General features: G+C 42.5%; 2 protein-coding genes across 3 annotated transcripts in view; one reads left to right on the top strand and one right to left on the bottom strand.

Annotated features, from left to right (window-relative positions):
* LOC133557237 (inhibitory synaptic factor 2A) overlaps positions 1 to 8,980 on the bottom strand; it is a 112,115-nt gene extending 103,135 nt beyond the window's left edge. Inside the window, exon 1 of the mRNA XM_061907552.1 lies at positions 8,549 to 8,980. The gene's annotated coding sequence lies outside the window, so the exon portion shown is untranslated. The remainder of the gene's footprint in view (positions 1 to 8,548) is intronic.
* The window catches only part of dock1 (dedicator of cytokinesis 1), a 537,727-nt gene that overhangs the window by 330,541 nt on the left and 191,024 nt on the right, over positions 1 to 16,162 (top strand). The window lies entirely within an intron of this gene.

Here is a 16,162-nt window from a genome sequence, read left to right as displayed (position 1 = left end):
GACATGCACCTGGGGATAGGTTGATTGGCAACACTAAATGGTCCCTAGTGTGTGAATGTGAGTGTGAATGTTGTCTGTCTGTCTGTGTTGGCCCTGCGATGAGGTGGCGACTCGTCCAGGGTGTACCCCGCCTTCCGCCTGATTGTAGCTGAGATAGGCGCCAGCACCCCCCGCGACCCCGAAAGGGAATAAGCGGTAGGAAATGGATGGATGGAGGGTAACGTTTGCTCATTTTGCGGTGTGTGTGTGTGTGTGTGTTTTACGGGCAGAAAAGCTTTGAATGGCAGGGTCCCTGCTATCACATGTTGATAAAAATATAATATTTAAATAATACAAATCAACTACAGGCTGTGATAAATTGAGCATGATGAGTTGACTTGAAACTGTTTAATATTGAAGAAAAGTTTTGTCATTTTATTTCATCTGAACAAAAGGGACAAGCGGTAGAAAATGGATGGAAGGAGGGATGTCAATTCGATGTTGATTATTTGTACGGCCCTACTGTAAATAAACACATCAACAATACAGCTACTAAATATGGCACATTAGAGGTTTGTTGTTTATTATTCTTCTCTCTTGCGTGGTCCTTTCTCGCTGTTGACATTTTTGTAGTTGTTTACCTGCATTTTAATGTAGATAAACGGTTACGTGCACTGAATTGGGATTTGGCGCCTCGGCCTGCTGCGTAAATCCAGCATTAGATTCCACCGGCTAGATGCGCATCGTAAGTTTGGTTTTACAACGTTTGCTTACTTTCCTCACGCGGTGATGTCACGTAACATTCAGTGCAATGCAGTATTTTCTTTAGTGCATTTTATAGGCTTCTTTTTTTTCCCAGTTTCAGTTAGATTTTTACTGTAAAGTAGACACTTCATTCCCGGACTGTAGTCTGCAGCCTTTTGGGTCTGTAGTCTTTTTATTTTTCTCAGACTTTAATCCCTTCTGAGTGTGGTTGTCTTTGCTTTTTCCTTCACTCGCTTCGCTTTGTCGTGTTTGTTTGTGGGTTTTTCTCCGCCGCCCAGGTACTTCTTCAGGGATTTCCCATGCAGTCTATAATCCATACACTCGTGAAAATACAGCTGGGGCGATCAGATCTCGTGGAAGACTCTCTGCTGCGGAGTGTGCTGACTAATCAGAATGCATTGTGTTGCCCTCTTTTTTTTCCGGAATAATAAACCACTCTTGTTCCTTCTGTTCTTTCTCCAAGAGGGTATATCCCTGTTATCTTATTCTCTGCATCTAGCCTTCTCCAAAGCTCAAAAGCCTACCTGGAAAACTACCTCACCAATGCCTGACAAACGCAGGCGCACATAAAAAAGCTCCTAGTGCATGTGTCTGAAAAGAGGGTAGAATGAGCAGAAAGCACAGAAGACGGCGTGTGAGGAAGGTTCACATAGGTTAGCAAAGTGGTGGAGGAGAAACCAGAAAAAACCTTTTCCACTGCAGGAACTTTTCTCAGTTAACCTCTGATTTTGAAAAAACCTCGGCAACCTCGAACATTCCCTGTAAAAGTCTGTACCATCGATATTGGTCTTTTCACTTGAACTTTTGACGGGCGAGCTAATTGCTAAAGACTACAGAGTATCTAAAGCAAAAGAAGAACAAATGGACCTACAACCCTTCTAAGGGTATTTGCCAAGGAAGGTGGAAGAGAAACCAGAACAACCTTTTCCACAGCAGGAACTTTTCTCAGTTATCTCTGATTTTTAAAAGCCCCTGCAACCTTTTGACTTGAACTTTTGACGGACGAGCTAATTGCTAAAGACTACAGAGTATCTAAAGCAAAAGAAGAACAAATGGACCTACAACTCTTCTAAGGGTATTTGCCAAGGAAGGTGGAAGAGAAACCAGAACAACCTTTTCCACAGCAGGAACTTTTCTCAGTTATCTCTGATTTTTAAAAGCCCCTGCAACCTTTTGACTTGAACTTTTGACGGGCGAGCTAATTGCTAAAGACTACAGAGTATCTAAAGCAAAAGAAGAACAAATGGACCTACAACCCTTTTAAGGGTATTTGCCAAGGAAGGTGGATGAGAACCCAGAATAACTTTTACCACTTTTCTCAGTCACCGTCTGATTTTGAAAACCCTCGGCAACCCCCTGAGACCTCAAACATTCCCTGTAAAAGTCTGTACCATCGATGTTGGTCTTTTCACTTCAACTTTTGAAGGGCGAGAGATGTGCTAAAGACTACGGAGTATCTACAGCAAATGAAGAAAAAGTGGAGCTAAAACTCTTCTCAGGGTATTTGCCAAGGAAGGTGGAGGAGAAACCAGAACAACCTTTTCCACAGCAGGAACTTTTCTCAGTTACCTTCTGATTTTGAAAAGCCCTCGGCAACCTCGAACATTCCCTGTAAAAGTCTGTACCATCGATATTGGTCTTTTCACTTGAACTTTTGACGGGCGAGCTAATTGCTAAAAACTACAGAGTATCTAAAGCGAAAGAAGAACAAATGGACCTACAACCCTTCTAAGGGTATTTGCCAAGGAAGGTGGAGGAGAAACCAGAATAACTTTTACCACTTTTCTCAGTTACCGTCTGATTTTGAAAACCCTCGGCAACCCCCTGAGACCTCAAACATTCCCTGTAAAAGTCTGTACCATCGATGTTGGTCTTTTCATTTGAACTTTTGAAGGACGAGCGATGTGCTAAAGACTACGGATTTTCTACAGCAAAAGAAGAAAAAGTGCAGCTAAAACTCTTCTAAGGGTATTTGCCAAGAAAGGTGGAGGACAAACCAGAACAACCTTTTCCACAGCAGGAACTTTTCTCAGTTACCCTCTGATTTTTAAAAACGTTGGCAACCCTGTTAAAGTCTGTACCATCGATGTTGGTCTTTTCACTTCAACTTTTGACGGGCGAGCTAAATGCTAAAGACTACAGAGTATCTAAAGCAAAAGAAGAACAAATGGACCTACAACCGTTCTAAGGGTTTTTGCCAAGGAAGGTGGATGAGAAACCAGAATAACTTTTACCACTTTTATCAGTTACCGTCTGATTTTGAAAACCCTCGGCAACCCCCTGAGACCTCAAACATTCCCTGTAAAAGTATGTACCATCGATGTCGGTATTTTCACTTCAACTTTTGAAGGGCGAGCGATGTGCTAAAGACTACGGAGTATCTACAGCAAATGAAGAAAAAGTCGAGCTACAACTCTTCTAAGGGTATTTGCCAAGGAAGGTGGAGGAGAAACCAGAACAACCTTTTCCACAACAGGAACTTTTCTTAGTTACCCTCTGATTTTGAAAAGCCCCTGCAACCTTTTGACTTGAACTTTTGACGGGCGAGCTAATTGCTAAAGACTACAGAGTATCTAAAGCAAAAGAAGAACAAATGGACCTACAACCCTTCTAAGGGTATTTGCCAAGGAAGGTGGATGAGAAACCAGAATAACTTTTACCACTTTTCTCAGTTACCGTCTGATTTTGAAAACCCTCGGCAACCCCCTGAGACCTCAAACATTCCCTGTAAAAGTCTGTACCATCGATGTTGATCTTTTCACTTCAACTTTTGAAGGGCGAGCGATGTGCTAAAGACTACGGAGTATCTACAGTAAAAGAAGAACAAATGGACCTACAACCCTTCTAAGGGTATTTGCCAAGGAAGGTGGAGGAGAAACTAGAACAACCTTTTCCACAGCAGGAACTTTTCTCAGTTACCTTCTGATTTTGAAAAAACCTCGGCAACCTCAAACATTCCCTATAAAAGTCTGTACCATCGATATTGGTCTTTTCACTTGAACTTTTGAAGGGCGAGCGATGTGCTAAAGACTACAGAGTATCTAAAGCAAAATAAGAACAAATGGACCTACAACCCTTCTAAGGGTATTTGCCAAGGAAGGTGGATGAGAAACCAGAATAACTTTTACCACTTTTCTCAGTTACCGTCTGATTTTGAAAACCCTCGGCAACCCCCTGAGACCTCAAACATTCCCTGTAAAAGTCTGTACCATCGATGTTGGTCTTTTCATTTGAACTTTTGAAGGACGAGCGATGTGCTAAAGACTACGGATTTTCTACAGCAAAAGAAGAAAAAGTGCAGCTAAAACTCTTCTAAGGGTATTTGCCAAGAAAGGTGGAGGACAAACCAGAACAACCTTTTCCACAGCAGGAACTTTTCTCAGTTACCCTCTGATTTTTAAAAACGTTGGCAACCCTGTTAAAGTCTGTACCATCGATGTTGGTCTTTTCACTTCAACTTTTGACGGGCGAGCTAATTGCTAAAGACTACAGAGTATCTAAAGCAAAAGAAGAACAAATGGACCTACAACCCTTCTAAGGGTTTTTGCCAAGGAAGGTGGATGAGAAACCAGAATAACTTTTACCACTTTTATCAGTTACCGTCTGATTTTGAAAACCCTCGGCAACCCCCTGAGACCTCAAACATTCCCTATAAAAGTCTGTACCATCGATGTTGGTATTTTCACTTCAACTTTTGAAGGGCGAGCGATGTGCTAAAGACTACAGAGTATCTACAGCAAAAGAAGAACAAATGGACCTACAACCCTTCTAAGGGTATTTGCCAAGGAAGGTGGAGGAGAACCCAGAACAACCTTTACCAATTTTCTCAGTTACCGTCTGATTTTGAAAACCCTCGGCAAGCCCCTGAGACCTCAAACATTCCCTGTAAAAGTCTGTACCATCGATGTTGGTCTTTTCACTTCAACTTTTGAAGGGCGAGAGATGTGCTAAAGACTACGGAGTATCTACAGCAAATGAAGAAAAAAATGGAGCTACAACTCTTCTAAGGGTATTTGCCAAGGAAGGTGGAGGAGAAACCAGAACAACCTTTTCCACAGCAGGAACTTTTCTCAGTTACCCTCTGATTTTGAAAAAACCTCGGCAACCTCGAACATTCCCTGTAAAAGTCTGTACCATCGATATTGGTCTTTTCACTTGAACTTTTGACGGGCGAGCTAATTGCTAAAGACTACAGAGTATCTAAAGCAAAAGAAGAAAAAGTGGACCTACAATGCCAATGAAGATGAGTCAGAGCCTCTTAATCAGACACGTCTGAATATGTTTTCAGGAAATTTGAGGTGCGGTGTAAACCAAACTGGTTACAAAGAATTATTTTACCTAGGTAAGCGAGTTCCTGGCAACATGTGTTCCTGGAAATGTTGATGGGAAAAAGTGCTAATGTTTTATCTGCTCTTAACAGACATTTTGTCTGATTCACTGGAGCGTCACAGCAGCACTTTTGGCATAGGCTGTCCAATGCCAAGGCCATTTTCTTTTTTTATCTTAGCAAGTCACTGTGGACCTTTTCTGTTCCCAGTGGAAAAACCATGGTCAAGAAAGGCATTTGTGGGGAAGACCACCTTTGGAATGAGTTAGAAGCAGAGCCAGGGCCAGCAAACAATGTTCCTCCGTCGGACATCTCAGTATCTGCCCATCAACTCGGTCTAGATCCATCCTATCTTGCCGATTGTATTGTACCATAAGTCCCGGCAAGAAATCTAAGTTCAAAGGACTCCGGCTTATTAGTGATTCCCAAAGCCCAAAAAAAGTCTGCGGGCTATAGAACGTTTTCATTTCGGGCTCCAGTACTCTGGAATGCCCTCCCGGTAACAGTTCGAGAGGCCACCTCAGTAGAAGCATTTAAGTCTCACCTTTGTATACTCTAGCCTTTAAATAGACTCCCTTTTTAGACCAGTTGATCTGCCGTTTCTTTTCTTTTTCTCCTATGTCCCACTCTCCCTTGTGGAGGGGGTCCGGTCCGATCCGGTGGCCATGTACTGCTTGCCTGTGTATCGGCTGGGGACATCCCTGTGCTGCTGATCCGCCTCCGCTTGGGATGGTTTCCTGCTGTTAGCGGGACTCTCGCTGCTGTGTCGGATCCGCTTTGGACTGGACTCTCGAAACTGTGTTGGATCCAATATGGATTGAACTTTCACAGTATCATGTTAGACCCGCTCGACATCCATTGCTTTCCTCCTCTCCAAGGTTCTCATAGTCATCATTGTCACCGACGTCCCACTGGGTGTGAGTTTTTCCTTGCCCTTATGTGGGCCTACCGAGGATGTGGTAGTGGTTTGTGCAGCCCTTTGAGACACTAGTGATTTAGGGCTATATAAGTAAACATTGATTGATTGATTTTGTTTGTTTCTGAGTCATATTCTGAGCAGATTGCCTTTCAGAAATAAACATAAGCTTTCAAGCCACGGGTCGTAGTCTCCGGCCCTCTGAGCTTAAAGACATCCGAGTGAAGGATAACTGACAAAGTGTCATTTCTCCACAGACTGCTGAGCAACATCCTATTTTATCCCGCACCCCTGCAATTTAGGATCACGCATGTCTCAAGTTGTGACAGCAGGTTTCGCACTTTTCGGTGTCAGCATGCCGCATCCCTCCATCATCCTCTTCACGATGATCCCTTTCTATATTCATCAGTCTTCCTCTCTCATTGTCGAGGCTGAGCAGGGAACGGAAGATGCTATCAGTGCCCTGATCGTGCTGAAGAGGTGATGGAGTGTTTGTGCTGGTGGGAAGGGAGGAGTGGAGGAGGGGATCTACACCAGGGGTGCCCACACTTTTTCTGCAGGCGAGCTACTTTTCAATTGACCAACTCGAGGGGATCTACCTCATTTATATATATCATTTATATTTATTTATTTATGAAAGAGACATTTTTGTAAACAAGTTAAATGTGTTTAATGATAATACAAGCATGTGTAACACATATAGATGTCTTTCTTTCACAAAGACAAGAATATAAGTTGGTGTATTACCTGATTCTGATGACTTGCATTGATTGGAATCAGACAGTAATGATGATAACGCCCACATTTTCAAATGGAGGAGAAAAAAAGTGGTCCTTTCTGTACAATACCACATGAAAGTGGTTGGTTTTTGGCATCTAATTCATCCAGCTTCCATACACTTTACAAGAAAAACATTGGCGGCAAATTCCGTAGCTTGCTTGATTGACATTCACGGCACCCGAGGGTCTTGTGAGATGACGCTGGCTGCTGCCAGTTCATTATTATGAAAAAATGACAGAGAGGAAAGCGAGAAACACTTTTTATTTCAAAAGACTTTCGCGCCGTCCCTTCCGTCAAAACTCTAAAGGCCGACTGCACATTTCCTATCTTCACAATAAAAGCCCTGCTTCATGCTGCCTGCGCTAACAAAATAAGAGTCTCGGAAAGCTGGCGTGCACAAATTGCTTAACATCATTTTTTTTTAACTGTTTTACGACCTTTTCTTTCAACTGTTTTGTGACAAAGGCGATGGCTGTTTACGACCCGTGTCCCTTAGAAAGAGCTGTTGTCATGTAATCAGGGGAATTCCAAATGAAAAGGGAGACGTACAATCTTTCGTCAGGAGCGTGGTGGAACTGTGCAAAGAGTACAGTCCAGACGTATCTCCTCATCGAGAAAGATTTAATTCTGTCTCTGTTTAATTCCTTGCTTCTTGTCTTGTTTAATAGATGTCATCAGTGTTTGAACCTGACAAAACCCCTCCCTCCTTCCAAGACGTGCTTGCACGAATAGGAACATCCATGATTGGTTGTTTTTTTTACTATGAAGTGTTCCTGAGCCCATGTGGTGATATCCTTTACACACTGATGTCACCGCCTGAGGGATCGAATGTCCGTAATATTGCTTAACATCATTGTTTTTTAACTGTTTTACGACCTTTTCTTTCAACTGTTTTGTGACAAAGGCGATGGCTGTTTACGACCCCTGTCCCTTAGAAAGAGCTGTTGTCATGTAATCAGGGAAATTCCGAATGAAAAGGGAGATGTGCACGCCAGCTTTCTGAGACTCTGTATTTAGTTAGCGCAGGCAGCATGAAGCAGGGCTTTTATTGTGAAGATAGGAAATGTGCAGTCGGCCTTTAGAGTTTTGACGGAAGGTACGGCGCGAGAGTCTGTTGAAATAAAAATTGTTTCTCGCCTTCCTCTCGGTCATATTTTCATAATAATGATCTTGCAGCAGCCAGCGTCATCTCACAAGACCCTCCGGTACCGTGAATGTCATTTAAGTGACGTCTTGGTGAAGATTGATGATCACTAATTTTTAGGTCTATTTTTTTTTTAAAAGCCTGGCTGGAGATCGACTGACACACCCCCCGCGGTCGACTGGTAGCTCCCGATCGACGTAATGGGCACCCCTGGTCTACACACATGCAGCCTGCCCGTTTATCGAGATTAGTCTTCATTCATGGTCCCTCTTGTAGGCGCAGCAGCTTTCCAATTTATTCATTTCTTGTATTGCCGGTCGGATTTACGTAACGCAGCCTTAAAACGCACCCATCATACATGCGGGCACTCACTACCCGAGTCGAGATCAATCCGGATCAAACTTTTAACATGATGGATCTGAACGGATCGTGTCCGTCTCACCACATATTGAAAGTTCGCCCCGCAACACTGACCTCCACGTCATCCGGAGCACCCGAGCAGAAAACCCGGATTTGACATTCACTTACATTCTTCACTGGAGGCATTCCATGTGGATTATACCGGGCTCCGTCAAACCCCCCCTTCTTCACCGTGGAGGTTATTCACCCAGACCGAGAGTGTCCACAATAGACTCACCTCAGACTGTGCGGCGCTGACGCTGGAAAGGCTGTCCAGATTCCCCCTCGTGCCCGCCGTGCATGTCCGTGTCCGATTGGGAGGTGGAGATAGAGAGAAGGCTACGCCATTCCAGAAATTAGGAGGGACGGGCGGGCAGTGTCAAAGTTGTCACTGCAGGTCTGCGTCCTGCGATCCAGTGGTCTAGGCTCCACAGTCCCCCTCTCCGTCAACCCCTCCGCCTGCTCTCCAACTCTCTGTTCCCCTTTCTTCCTTTCCGCGCACGATGCAAGCAGGGGGCTCCTGCTTGCTTGTGCACACACATGCGTTCACTCAGTCACACACACACACACACACACACACACACACACACACTGAGGCTGTCCAGCAGCAACAGCGTCCTTACAGGCAGAACATCCCCATCCTGCTGCCGCCTCCTCCGCCGTCGCCGTTCCTCTCGCTGTGGCTTTCTCCTTTTTTTTTTTTTCTGCTCGTGTGGGACTTGGGTGAGAGAGGGAGAGTCGGAGAGGGAGGGAGGAGTGAAAGATGCAAGATAGGGGGGGGCAGGGGGGGAATCATCCTTTCGTTCCTTCACTGACTTCCAGGCTTGTCAATCACGACCGACCAAGTTCGTCGGCATCGGAAACACTTTAAAGGCCTACTGAAATGAGATTTTCTTATCTAAGGTCCATTCTATGTGTCATGCTTGATCATTTCGCGATATCGCCATATTTTTGTTGAAAGGGTTTAGTAGAGAACATCGAGGATAAAGTCTGCAACTTTTGGTGCTGATAAAAAAAAAGCCTTGCCTGTACCGGAAGTAGCAGACGATGTGCGCGTGATGTCACGGGTTGTAGGGCTCTTCACATTGTTTATAATCATAGCCAGCAGCAGCTAGAGCTATTCGGACCAAGAAAGCGACAATTTCCCCATTAAATTGAGCGAGAATGAAAGATTTGTGGATGAGGAAATTTAGAGTGAAGGACTAGAAGAAGAAAAAAAGGCGAGAGCAGTGAGAGTGTTGTGTTTGTGGGTTTGTTTATGTGTTTTGGATCGGATGCTAAGTTTAAGTAAAACTGAGTTGAGTACCAGCAGTCTAAAACCGAAGTGTCTCTTTAAGAAAGGCGTGTACCCTTAGCCCAGCTGATCGGCGTTAGGACTGTTAAATGGCGTTGCAGTTCATTCAGTCTGTACAAGCAGCCACTTGATTTATTACCTAACTAACTGATTGACCAAAACTAACTAACCAACTAAGAACCAGCCACCAAATAATAACAACTACTGCTGCTGTTCTACTGCTTGGAAAATAAATAAATGAAAAATATACAAACTGGAAATCTTGAGTGAAGTGAAGTGAAGTGAATTATATTTATATAGCGCTTTTCTCTAGTGACTCAAAGCGCTTTACATAGTGAAACCCAATATCTAAGTTACATTTAAACCAGTGTGGGTGGCACTGGGAGCAGGTGGGTAAAGTGTCTTGCCCAAGGACACAACGGGAGTGACTAGGATGGCGGAAGCGGGAATCGAACCTGCAACCCTCAAGTTGCTGGTACGGCCACTCTACCAACCGAGCTATATCTGTGCACACTTGGTTGCCCTTTCCGTGGGGAAACGGAACAGAGAGCGACTCAGATGTTTATAGACACATTTACTAGGATAATTCTGGAAAATCCCTTATCTGCTTAGTGTGTTAATAGTGTTTTAGTGAGATTATAAAGTCATACCTGAAAGTCGGAGGGACTGCGGTGAACGCCAGTGTCTCTGAGAGAAGCCAATGGAGGAGCCAGGATCACAGCTGCCTTTTTGACACCTGCAGGAGGAGGTTGCATAATCCGCTCAAGTCTCCGGTAAGAGCCGACTTAATATCACAATTGGTGGTGAAAGAAACATGTCCGCTTGACCGCTCTGTGTTAAAGCTTCACGACAAACAAAGAAACACCGGCTGTGTTTCGGTTGCTAAAGGCAGCTGCAATCCACCAACAGCATTCTTCTTTGACGTCTCCATTATTAATTGAACAAATTGCAAAAGATTCAGCAACACAAAAGTCCAAAATACTGTGTAATTATGCGAGGAAAAGAGACGACTTTTAGCCGTGACGTCACAAGCACGCGTCAACATAAGCGACTTCCTGCCGTCCATGTGTGGGTTGCAGCGGCGATGGATACAGGACGCGTCATAGGGGGGGTATAGCTCGGTTGGTAGAGCGACCGTGTCAGCAACTAGAGGGTTGCAGGTTCGGTTCTCGCTTCCGCCATCCTAGTCACTGCCGTTGTGTCCTTGGGCAAGACACTTCACCCTTGCTCCTGATGGGTGCTGGTTGGCGCCTTGCATGGCAGCTCCCTCCATCAGTGTGTGAATGTGTGTGTGAATGGGTAAATGTGGAAGTAGTGTCAAAGCGCTTTGAGTACCTTGAAGGTAGAAAAGCGCTATACAAGTACAACCCATAGCAGGTTTGACATTCATTTATTATTTGGATAATTGTTAAGTCTTCTTGCATGGTTGTCGCGGCACGTTGCAGTGCGCGGGCGTTTCCTGCTTCTGGTCGGGGTGCTCGGGTTTTGCGTCTGTTGCGGGGGCGCATCGTCTCTCAGGTCTGATCGTTCTTTCGTTGCTCTTGGTCGGTCCTCCTAGTGCAGGGGTGCCCACACTTTTTCTGCAGGCGAGCTACTTTTCAATTGACCAACTCGAGGGGATCTACCTCATTTATTTATATCATTTATATTTATTTATTTATGAAAGAGACATTTTTGTAAACAAGTTAAATGTGTTTAATGATAATACAAGCATGTGTAACACATATAGAGGTCTTTCTTTCACAAAGACAAGAATATAAGTTGGTGTATTACCTGATTCTGATGACTTGCATTGATTGGAATCAGACAGTAATGATGATAACGCCCACATTTTCAAATGGAGGAGAAAAAAGTTGTCCTTTCTGTACAATACCACATGAAAGTGGTTGGTTTTTGGCATCTAATTCATCCAGCTTCCATACACTTTACAAGAAAAACATTGGCGGCAAATTCCGTAGCTTGCTTGATTGACATTCACGGCACCCGAGGGTCTTGTGAGATGACGCTGGCTGCTGCCAGTTCATTATTATGAAAAAATGACAGAGAGGAAGGCGGGAAACACTTTTTATTTCAACAGACTTTCGCGCCGTCCCTTCCGTCAAAACTCTAAAGGCCGACTGCACATTTCCTATCTTCACAATAAAAGCCCTGCTTCATGCTGCCTGCGCTAACAAAATAAGAGTTTCGGAAAGCTGGCGTGCACAAGTGATGTGCACGCCAGCTTTCTGAGGGATCGCTTGTGCACGCCAGTTTTCCGAGACTCTGTATTTAGTTAGCGCAGGCAGCATGAAGCAGGGCTTTTATTGTGAAGATAGGAAATGTGCAGTCGGCCTTTAGAGTTTTGACGGAAGGTACGGCGCGAGAGTCTGTCGAAATAAAAAGTGTTTCTCGCCTTCCTCTCGGTCATTTTTTCATAATAATGATCTTGCAGCAGCCAGCGTCATCTCACAAGACCCTCCGGTACCGTGAATGTCATTTAAGTGACGTCTTGGTGAAGATTGATGATCACTCATTTTTAGGTCTATTTTTTTTTAAAAGCCTGGCTGGAGATCGACTGACACACCCCCCGCGGTCGACTGGTAGCTCGCGATCGACGTAATGGGCACCCCTGTTCTAGTGGGTTCCTTCTCCTAATCTCTCCTCGAATGTTCCTCCTTCCCCTTGTTTATGCTGCAAGAGTGCAGCCGTGTGGTCTACACACCTTGCGCTGATTGCTGCTCCCGTGGGGCTCCGAGTGCGTCACGCCTCCTCTCTCATGCCCCGCCTTCTCGCCTCCATCTCGGCTAGGGCTGCTGCTCTTCTCCGCCCGCTGTCGGCTCCGTCTCTCCACACACATTTACTAGGATCATTCTGGAAAATCCCTTATCTGCCTATTGTGTTGCTAGTGTTTTAGTGAGTTAAATAGTACCTGATAGTCGGAGGGGTGTGGCCACAGGTGTGTTGACGCCAGAGTCTCTGAGAAAAGTCACGGCAGCTGCAGGAAGACGCTGGCTCCGCTGATCTCCGGTAAGAGGCGACTTATTACCACAATTTTCTCACCGAAAACTGCCGGTTGACATGTATCCATGTTCACTTGACCACTCTGATCCATAGTAAAGCTTCACCTTGCAGTGTGTGTATACCTTAGGGCAGGGGTCAACAACGTTTTGAAACCAAGAGCTACTTCTTGGGTACTGATTAATGCGAAGGGCTACCAGTTTGATACACACTTAAAAAAAATGCCAGAAATAGCCAATTTGCTCAATTTACCTTTAACAAATAAATATATATATATATTAAAAAAATGGGTATTTCTGTCTGTCATTCCGTCGTACATTTTTTTTCCTTTTACGGAAGGGTTTTTTGTAGAGAATAAATGATGAAAACAACACTTAATTGAACGGTTTCAAAGAGGAGAAAACAGGAAAAAAATGAAAATAAAAATTTGAAACATAGTTTATCTTCAATTTTGACTATTTAAAATTCAACCGAAAAAAGAAGAGAAAAACTAGCTAATTCGAATCTTTTTGAAAAAAAATAGAAATTATGGAACTTCATTAGTGATTTTTCCTGATTAAAATTAATTTTAGAATTTTGATGACATGTTTTAAATAGGTTAAAATCCAATCTGCACTTTGAATATATAACAAATTGGACCAAGCTATATTTCTAACAAAGACAAATCATTATTTCTTCTAGATTTTCCAGAACGTAATTTTAAAAAGAAATTCAAAAGCCTTTGAAATAAGATTTAAATTTGAATTTACAGATTAATTTGGGGGAATTTTAATCATAATAAGTTTGAAGAAATATTTCACAAATATTCTTCGTCGAAAAAACAGAAGCTAAAATGAAAAATAAATTAAAATGTATTTATTATTCTTTACAAAAAAAAATGCTTGAGCATTGATTTAAATTGTCAGAAAAGAAGAGGTAGGAAATTCAACCGAAAAAAGAGGAGAAAAACTAGCTAATTCGAATCTTTTGGAAAAAAATTTAAAAAAAAAAGAATTTATGGAACATCATTAGTCATTTTTCCTGATTAAGATTAATTTTAGAATTTAGATGACGTGTTTTAAATAGGTTAAAATCCAATCTGCACTTTGTTAGAATATATAACAAATTGGACTAATCATTATTTCTTTTAGATTTTCCAGAACGTAATTTTTAAAAGAAATTAAAAAGACTTTGAAATAAGATTTAAATTTGATTCTAAAGATTTTTTTAGATTTCCCAGAATAATCTTTTGGGAATTTTAATCATAATAAGTTTGAAGAAATATTTCACAAATATTCTTCGTCGAAAAAACAGAAGCTAAAATGAAGAATAAATTAAAATGTATTTATTATTCTTTACAAAAAAAAATTATTCAAAAGGTAAAAAGGTATATGTGTTTTTCTCTAAAATTGTCTTTCTGAAAGTTGTAAGAAGCAAAGTAAAAAAAATAAATGAATTTATTTAAACAAGTGAAGACCAAGTCTTTAAAATATTTTCTTGGATTTTCAAATTCTATTTGAGTTTTGTCTCTCTTAGAATTAAAAATGTCGAGCAAAGCCAGACCAGCTTGCTAGTAAATAAATAAAAAATTGAAAAAATTGAGGCAGCTCACTGGTAAGTGCAGATATTTGAGCTATTTTTAGAACAGGCCAGCGGGCGACTCATCTGGTCCTTACGGGCTACCTGGTGTTGGTGACCCCTGCCTTAGTGGTATGACCAAAAAACAAGGCGGTTGGATGTTTTTGGAGCCATGACTCGCCCTGGTTCTCCTCATATTATTGCAGGGAAGCCCTTTTAAGCCTCAGGTACCACGGTAATGAGCTGCAACTCTCCTGACAGCAGCTGCTCTCTCTGTGTGTGGATGAGGCTTCTCTCATATCAGAAAACTGATAGTCAGAGCTAGGGTAAAACCGGTATATTTTTAGAAATAAGTATGTATTTGAGACAATACTGCAATGTGCTTTTGTTCAACCCTGACCCTTGCATGTTTAAAAAGGCTTCCCCGATGCAACAAACTTTTCAAAAGAATATGCCCCACCAAATATCAAACTTCCTGTCGATTTTTGCTAAAGTATGTTAATTATTAAAATGTAGGTCTAAGTGAGACCTACATACTGTTTTTTGTTTCATGTCTCTCTGACATTCCTACCGGAAGATACAAGCAGTTTTGTCTGTGTTTTCTTCCTAGGAGCAGTTTGTCCGTGTTGTATTCCTAGGGGGGCGGTAGAGCGCAATTTTGAGTTTTGAGGTTAGGTTTTTTCATCAGATCGCAATTTTTGCCAGACCTGATGTGTGTGTCAAGTTTGGTGAGTTTAGAAGCATTTTAAGGGGGTCAAATAACAGCTCAAAGAGGCAAAAATGACATTTTTTAGGAGACTTTGCACAGGGGTTCTTTGAAGGCGCGTAAAATCAAAACCTGAGAACTTATCAAAGCTCTGTTCTATACTTTTAATCAGAAGGGTTTAATCTCTCTCCTGTGCGAGTTTGAAGCCAAAACAACAAACGCACTCAGAGGAGATAATGTTTGAAGAAAGGTGACCGGTTTTTACAAAACTTTTGTTTTGAAGGGGGGATTGCAAACTTCCTGTTGATTTTTGTTGGGGGCTGTCAATCTATGAAATGTAGGACTAAGCGAGACCTACATGGAGGTTTTTGTTTTATGTGTCTCCGACATTCTTACCGGAAGTTACAAGCAGTTTTGTCTGTGTTTTCTTCCTAGGAGCAGTTTGTCCGTGTTGTATTCCTAGGGGGGCGGTAGAGCGCAATTTTGAGTTTTGAGGTTAGGTTTTTTCATCAGATCACAATTTTTGCCAGACCTGATGTGTGTGTCAAGTTTGGTGAGTTTAGAAGCATTTTAAGGGGGTCAAATAACAGCTCAAAGAGGCAAAAATGACATTTTTTAGGAGACTTTGCACAGGGGTTCTTTGAAGGCACGTAAAATCAAAACCTGAGAACTTATCAAAACTCTGTTCTATGCTTTTAATCAGAAGGGTTTAATCTCTCTCCTGTGCGAGTTTGAAGCCAAAACAACAAACGCACTCAGAGGAGATAATGTTTGAAGAAAGGTGACCGGTTTTTACAAAACTTTTGTTTTGAAGGGGGGATTGCAAACTTCCTGTTGATTTTTGTTGGGGGCTGTCAATCTATGAAATGTAGGACTAAGCGAGACCTACATGGAGGTTTTTGTTTTATGTGTCTCCGACATTCTTACCGGAAGTTACAAGCAGTTTTGTCTGTGTTTTCTTCCTAGGAGCAGTTTGTCCGTGTTGTATTCCTAGGGGGGCGGTAGAGCGCAATTTTGAGTTTTGAGGTTAGGTTTTTTCATCAGATCACAATTTTTGCCAGACCTGATGTGTGTGTCAAGTTTGGTGAGTTTAGAAGCATTTTAAGGGGGTCAAATAACAGCTCAAAGAGGCAAAAATGACATTTTTTAGGAGACTTTGCACAGGGGTTCTTTGAAGGCACGTAAAATCAAAACCTGAGAACTTATCAAAACTCTGTTCTATGCTTTTAATCAGAAGGGTTTAATCTCTCTCCTGTGCGAGTTTGAAGCCAAAACAACAAACGCACTCAGAGGAGATA

This window comes from Nerophis ophidion, linkage group LG08 (genome assembly GCF_033978795.1).
Source record: "Nerophis ophidion isolate RoL-2023_Sa linkage group LG08, RoL_Noph_v1.0, whole genome shotgun sequence".
Taxonomy (NCBI): Eukaryota; Metazoa; Chordata; class Actinopteri; order Syngnathiformes; family Syngnathidae; genus Nerophis; species Nerophis ophidion.
This window is presented reverse-complemented; position numbering and strand designations above follow the sequence as displayed.